Source organism: Trachurus japonicus, chromosome 8 (genome assembly GCF_045865225.1).
Source record: "Trachurus japonicus isolate A0001 chromosome 8, Traja_1.0".
In the NCBI taxonomy this organism is placed as follows: Eukaryota; Metazoa; Chordata; class Actinopteri; order Carangiformes; family Carangidae; genus Trachurus; species Trachurus japonicus.
Genome location: NC_140914.1, coordinates 27,388,754 through 27,396,838, shown reverse-complemented (window position 1 = coordinate 27,396,838; position 8,085 = coordinate 27,388,754).

Here is an 8,085-nt window from a genome sequence, read left to right as displayed (position 1 = left end):
TTTTTCTTTGTCCGAGTAAATTCAGACTCTTCCTCGCGTGCACTCTTTTTGTCACTCTGTTTTTCACTAGTTTTTGCACTCATTTTTGCGCAAGTGTTATCTTACCAAAAATGAAGTGACTTAGTTTATAGTTTGTTCGTCTGCGTATGCAACTCTGTCTCTGTCTAGACTGCGTGTTCTACTAGCAACTGAATATCGATTCTGGTCTTTATACATCTTAACCTAACATTCCAATGATGTCATCATAGTGATGTCATACACTTCAAAGGACAGCTGCCCAAGTAGATTTAACTGATTGGTCAGGGGAAAACCCCACACCACTATGATGACATTCCAATGATGTCATCATAGTGATGTCATAAACTTCAAAGGAAAATTGCCCAAGTAGATTTACTTGGGGATATTACTCAGATTGGGCAGATTACTACTTACGCCTGATTTCCACCGGGGCCGTCAGCGCCGCGGAACGTCAGCATCGCGGTCACCGCTGCCGATAGCTGCCACTCTAATCAATATTAATATTTCCACCGGAAGCGCCGCGACACGTCTCAGCAGCGTCCCAGCCGCGGCTCTCCGCGCCGCAGCGCTATCAATCCGTAGCACTTCTATTTTTGACGCTCCCGTTGCTAAATCGTGTCAAGCTCAACAGAGCCGATCGCACCAGACAGGAAGTCAGACACTGTATCAAAGTAAAACACTTCCGCCCCCTTTCAAAATAAAACACAACATGCACGTCATCTAACTTCACAACAACATTACGTCGGAGAATAAAAGTCAGCTGTGTTGGACTAGGTGCAGAAACGGTCGTCATGGAAAACTGTACTGCGAAGGAGGCTCAACATGGCCAGGCTTTGTGTTCATCTTCCAGCTCAACAAAACCTCAAGTCGGTTTGTTAAGTCCGGCTCTCATCTTTATAGTCTGTGCGTGTTCATATCAAAGGGGGCATTTGGCGTCATATGATTCAACTTCTGCACGAAATTGATCCACAACGGGCTGATTTCAGCCAAGAGGAGTGCAATTGTTTTAATGGAGAGAGTATGAGCGATATAAAAAAAAAAAGCACGATCGCAGCCTGAAGCAACAGTGTTGCTGCAAATACGACGAGAGGAGGCTGCTTTTAATTTTTCTGACAGCTCTTGCGCTATTATATGAAGCTTTATCCATTTAAACTAAATAAACTAGAGCAACATCAACTCTCATTTTAAATTGTGTTTTATATTGTTATATATTCCACTGATCGCAATTATAACGCAAGTGTGTGTTTTATTGGAAGCGAGGCTGAATAGGTTACAGTGGGGTTTTTTTTGGTTCCAGGGTGCCATTCCGAAGGGCCGCCACTCCGAACGTTTACTTTAATTTGTCGGAATGCCGACCCTTAATTATTTATGGGAAAAGGGTGCCATTACGAACCTGAAAGAAAGGGTGCCATTCCGAACCTGAAAAAATCTTGAATGGTTTACGGCACGGAGGATGGGTGGATCAGGCAGGGTTTCCGCTACATGTAATTGATCGTGGCGCACCGCCACGGCAAAATAAAAGCCGCCACACCTTCAGAATGATGATTTTTTTTTTTTTTTTTTTTAATGTTAAAACAATGTAAAGCAGGTTTTCCACTAGGGGTTGCACAGACTAGTCCCCTGCTCCACAATGACGTTTTGAGCTTGACGTCGACTAGTTGCTGATCATGTAACAGTAGGCTACAAGAGTAGCGGCTTGAAACAACAGCTGAGTGGCTGAATGAAAACAATACGAGCGCCGTCAAGCTGGATAGAACGAGCGCGTATCAGACAGGAAGTCGGGCACAGAAAAGGCGAGAGAATCCGGTCAATTTTCAAAATAAAATAAATGATGATTAAGTTTGCTTGTCCGTCTATAAATATTTGTCAGTTGCGTCTGCACACAAGACACATCCATACAGCGCTAGAGACAGACCTGTGTGTGTGGAAAACCGAGTAGCCTACAGACAGGTCGATGTTTGACCGGCGTGGAGAGAGAGAGCAGGAGAAACTGCCGCTTCCGCGGGCAGTGTGTCCGGGCTGCCGGCAAAAAAAAAAAAAAAAAAAAAAACTCCGCTCATATCGACAGCTTTACGTCGCGCACAACAACAACAGCAGCAACAACCAACCAGGAAAAACTAAAACTGTGAGTAAAACTGTGACTGAGCAGGACTGTGATGGTGACGAGGCCTGTGTGTCGTTTTCCTCCCTCATTGTTTAATGAACAGCAGCTACAGTATTTTCTTTTGCACCTGTATATGTTACAAAAAAACAAACTGATTTACAGCTTGTTGTTTATAAAGCTGCTGTTCTGTGGACTCATTTATGTGCGTGAGCTGTCAGTCAGTGAATACAGATTGTTGCAGAGCATTTCCCTCCTCCTGGGATTGTAGTTATGATGGGAAAAATATGAATGATGTCATCAGCGACTAGTCGACGATCGCGCACCCCCCGCGCGCACCCCCCCCCCCCCGTCGATCAGACCACCCTTGCCGCCACTCTTTAAAAAAATCCTGGAGGAAACACTGTCAGGGTTCGACTCCCGGGGGAGATACATATTAACTGCGATTTTATTGGCCTCTACCTAACCTTTTTACTAAACTTAACCAACTCCTTTCTACATTGCCTAAACCTAACCAAAGCACAGAGCAAGGACATTTATTTTCAGCAGGAGTGCCGCGGCTGCATCAGACCATGCATCAGACTCGCACCTGGGTGAAACTTTGGAGGCGGAGGGGGAGGGGCCGGTCGGGCGCTGTCCCCGCGGCGCGTCGTGTCAAGCCGGGCAGGAAGTCAAACCACGAGAGAATCCGGGCAATTTTCAAAATAAAACACATTCGGAACGGCGGCCCCTCGGGAAGTTCGAAATGACGGACCTTCGGGAATTTTCGGACTGGCAGACCGTCGGAATGGCGGTCCTTCGGAATGGCGGTCGCCCCCCGTTTTTTTTAGGTGCTGCACTACAAGCAAATCTCATATTGCCTCTGTACAAAGACAACAAAGACTTTTTTAAATGTGAAAACAGCGGAGACTTCAAGATTTGCGTTTGGGCAACACTGATATATAACAGGCAAAACACTGGAATTAATTTATTCATGGCCACATTAAGTGAAATTATTAACTTTACTGATTATCCATCTGATTGTCTGTCCTGCTGCGAGCGGACAACTTCTTTCAGTGGTGACCATATAGCCTACTGTATAAAGGTGGTGACTGACTGTAGGCTATATAAAATAAAATATATGCTCTATAGCCTAATATATAGCCTAATGACCTCCTGACGCTCAGCTCAACGGGTGAGGAGGCGGAGACAGCTCTCGGCGGAGACGCTCAGAGAGAAAGTCAACAGCAGTGGATCAGCTGATCTCTCCCTCCGTACAAACGCTCCGTTCTGATCCAGCTCCACTGGACTTTCAAAATAAAGGTGACGCAGCTGTAAATAAATTAAAATAGTGAAACATCAAAAGCTGTCGCCACTTTGTTAATATCAACAGCTCTACACTGTATCAAGAGCAACGATCTCGCGTACGTTCCGTATTCTCGCGTGAATACGTCTGGCTCGCAAGGCAGCGCTGCGCTGCCGTAACACGTCCGGTGGGGATTGACGCCGGGTAGAGGACGGAGCAAAACCGCGAAGCTGACGTTCCGCGGCACTGACGGCCCCGGTGGAAATCAGGCGTTAGATTACTCAGATAGACACACTGCTGTTACCATGGTTACGAACTAGGTTGTAATATACAGTGGGTATGGAAAGTATTCAGACCCCCTTAAATTTTTCACTCTTTGTTTCATTGCAGCCATTTGCTAAAGTAAAGGAGCAGTAGCTGCAGCAGCCTCGTGCCTGTGTGGGCTCAAGCCGGGTTCAGCCGCGCTCGAGCGGAGCGGGGGAGAGAAAAAAAAAGTGTATTTCTATTACTCTGTGGAAGATCTCCCACAACGGAGTGGGAGAGAACGTTTCACAGACAAGCCACAACGCAGAGTGTAAACAACGTCACGCGGTTCAGCAGCTTGGACAGCTGGGGGGTGGGGGGGTGGGGGTTGTTGGAACAGTGGGGTGTCGGAATGGAGGTGTTTCGGAAAGGAGAGCTGTCCCCCATCTTGATTTATGGCTCTTTCCTGCACGTCTGTACTCGGTCTATGCACTGCTGTTGCCCATGGCAACCAATAGCTTGTAAGTTCAAAATGGCGTTGCCTCCCAAATAGGTCATGAGGTCAACAAGGTTACAAAGTGTTGTACAGATAAAATAAATTAAGATACTAGGAGAAAACAGTGATAATGTCCCGTCCATTGAAGAAAAATCAAAGGTAAATTATTATCCAGCATTTTGCTCTCTCTGCTGTTTTTCCACAGTCCACAGTCGTGTGTTGGGTGAGTTGTACTCTATGGAAAACCAAAAGTGCCACAATTTGTCTTGGACCGTCACGGACGAAGTGGGTCTGGTACCTCTTCCTTGGGAAGACAAAAAAAGGGGGGAATGGCATTTCCTGTTGCATTAGCTGCAAAAGCAACAGTGACCAAGCTTCCCCTTTCGCCTGACGTCATTGCACCAATCTGTAAGGAACAGGTATGGACAAGATGTCAGCCATACAAATACAATTTTTGATTCTGCGCTAGTGTTGTCACGATACTCGATACTTTTCAGTACTTTTCCAAATAAAAAGAGAACACAAAAAATATCATTATTGGCTTTATTTTAATAGAAAATCTTAGAACTATAACATAGCTCTACCTGGCGGTCCTGCTCCATCCGGCGGTCCTGCTTCCGGTGGTCCTGCTCCTCCTGGCAGTCCTGCTCCACCTGGCGGTCCTGCTCCTCCTGGCGGTCCTGCTCCATATGGCGGTGACACTCTACTCTCCCTGGAGGAAGTGTCGGCAGAACTGAGGAGACTGCGTCCTGGCAAGTCAGCTGGCCCTGATGGTGTTTCAGCTAGACTCCTTAAGGACTGTGCTGCCCAGCTGGCTGTGCCTCTCCGTACCATCTTCAACCTGAGCCTGCAGTCATGTAGGATCCCTCTTCTCTGGAAGACCTCGTGCCTGGTGCCGGTTCCCAAAGTGGCGAGGCCAGCAGGAATCAGTGACTACAGACCAGTAGCCCTGACTTCTCATATTATGAAGACTCTGGAGAGACTACTACTTCGCCACCTTCAACCTCAAGTACAGCATTCTGTGGACCCCTTGCAGTTTGCATACCGGGAGAACATTGGGGTGGACGATGCAATCATCTACATGTTGCATCGGATTTACCTGGATGAACCTGGGCGATATGTGAGACTGCTGTTTCTAGACTTTTCCAGTGCCTTTGACACAATTCAACCTAGTATTCTGAGAGGAAAGCTGGAGAAGATGGGTGTAGATCCAACCATCATCTTGTGGGTATATAACTACCTTACAGAGCGGCCACAGTATGTGAGGCTGGGGAATTGCATGTCAGACACAGTGGTGAGCAATGTAGGAGTACCACAAGGTACTGTGCTCTCACCTTACCTCTTCACACTTTTCACTGCAGATTTCACATCTACATCTGAATCTTGCCATGTTCAGAAGTACTCTGACGACACGGCCATAGTGGCATGTGTGAAGAAGGGACAGGAAGATGAATACAGGGACCTGGTGGGGGCGTTCACAGACTGGTGCAACAAGGACAACTTGTTGCTTAATACATCAAAGACCAAAGAAATGATTATTGACTTTGGCAGGTCCAAAAGATCCTTACGGCCTGTGACTGTGGATGGGGTGGACATTGAGAAGGTTCAGTCATACAAGTACCTTGGAGTACACCTTGATGACAGGCTGGACTGGTCCGTACACACAAATGATGTGTACAAAAAGACACAAAGCAGGCTCTTCTTTTTAAGAAGACTCGGGTCTTTTGATGTCTGTAATGTAATGCTGCGTATGTTTTATCAATCTGTCATTGCAAGTAGGGGTGTGCATTGGCACTGCCCTCACGATTCGATTCGATTACGATTCAGCAGGTAACGATTCGATTCGATTCGATTCTACGATGCATTGCGATGCATTGCAATGCATCAAAATTCTACTGCACACAACACGGCAAATTTTTCATCAGTCATGAGATATTGAACAACAGATTTTATCGGCTGCTATGTATTATCACTCTCCTGTATCTTTGACATAAATGTCATTAAATAAAATAAAATTGAATGGTACAGGGTATAGGATATGGGATTTTCAAACCTGAAAAAGAAAACATAAATCACTTCTAGGGCTGCCCCCAAAAATTAGCTGACCAAAATTTCATTGGTCGATTGGTCGCAGGAAATAACAAACAAACCTTTGGAGCCCTGTCTTGTCAACATTAACTCAAAATCAATATGACTGAACTATGAAAGATTACGGGGCTTTTATTTTGAAGGACCAGATACAGGAAGTCGTGACACTTTTTGTTGTTGTTGTTTTTACACGGCACGGCAGGTCTCTCTCTCTCTGCATCAGAGACCCCCGTCTTACCCAGCCTGAGCTCAGTCACTCACCCTCCTCTACTGTGTTTATTGGTGATAACGGGCATGCTGCCTGTAGTAACGGTAAAACCCAAGCGGCTTGTTGAATCTCGGACCCGACACGGCCGGACTCATGAGCGTTAATTAATTCTCAACCTGACCGCGGGTGAAAAATAAAAAAAGGAAAAAGAAAGCCAGTGGCAACACTGCTACTGCTGGTGCTGCCGCTTAGCATGTAGCTACAGGCTGTGCATGTCACGTGCATGTCGTTGCTACGGAAATGCCGCCGGAGGTAATTGAAACTTTACAACTTTATTTGAGGCCAGAAAATAAACAGTGACATAATCGATTATGGCACGTTGCCGCATCGATGCTGAATCGTGCATGTCCCGCATTGCAATGCATCGCCGAATCGATTATTGTTGACACCCCGGGAGCGTGTTCCCTCAGCCCTATGTTCCCTCTGGACTCTCTCTACCTATCTGGACTCTGTCTATCCTCTACCTGGTCTTTTTACTAAACTTAACCAACTCCTTTCTTCATTGCCTAAACCCAACCAATGGTGGGACCAAAGGGCTGTGGGAATAGGGCCTAATTTTCAGTGACAACAAAAGTTAGAAATGAGGGAACATAGGGCTGAGGGAACATAGGGCCTAATTTTCAGTGACGACAAAAGTTAGAAATGAGGGAACATAGGGCTGAGGGAACATAGGGCTGTGGGAACATAGGGATGACCCCGACACGCCTAATTGCAAGTGTTACATTCTTTGCTATTGTCTGCTGGGGTAACAACATCAAGGTCAGGGACAGGAACAGACTAGACAGGCTCATCAAAAAATGTAGCTCTGTGATGGGGGAGGGAGCGGAGCTGTTAGAGGCTGTGGTTAAGTGGAGGATGGGGTGTAAGTTGAAGACCATCCTGGGTGACCCCCAACACCCTCTACACAAAACCCTCTCAGGTCAGCGGAGCAGCCGCAGTAAAGGCTCATCTCCCTGACCTGCAGAACTGAAAGACTTATCGTTTTATATAACACTTGTTAAAATGTTTTTTGTGTTCATCTTTTTTGTGTCATTGTTGTGTGAGCTACTGGACTAACTTGAATTTCCCTGCTAGGGATGAATAAAGTATTCTCTACTCTATTCTATTCTATTTTATGCATCAGTAATCAGTAAATCAGTAAACAGTTACTGCTGCTGCAGGATTAAATTTCCATCTATATTAATCTGAACTCTTCCTAAATTAAAACATTAGTGGTCTGTTTAAAAATGAAATTGTTATCAGTAGTTTATAGAATGAAACACAAACGTTCATGTTACTCAAACACAAACTCAACCCCCCCCCTCCATCACCGCAATATCGTTCCATTAATTCATCTCCGTGTAGCGCTCCTTCGCTGTGTTCACTCACTCACACAGACACAGAAAGAGAGAGAGAATGCATGCAGCCAGTAGCCTGACTCTCGCCAGACCCTTGTAGTTCCGCAAAGCTACGCTGAGCTCCGCACAAGGGTCTGGGACTGCTCCATAGGCGATTCATTTCAGAAGGCGGGGCCTTGTAAAAAAAATCTTGTATGTGATTGGATAAACCACTTGTCCGTTATCTTGAATGACGTGCTACTTCAGCCA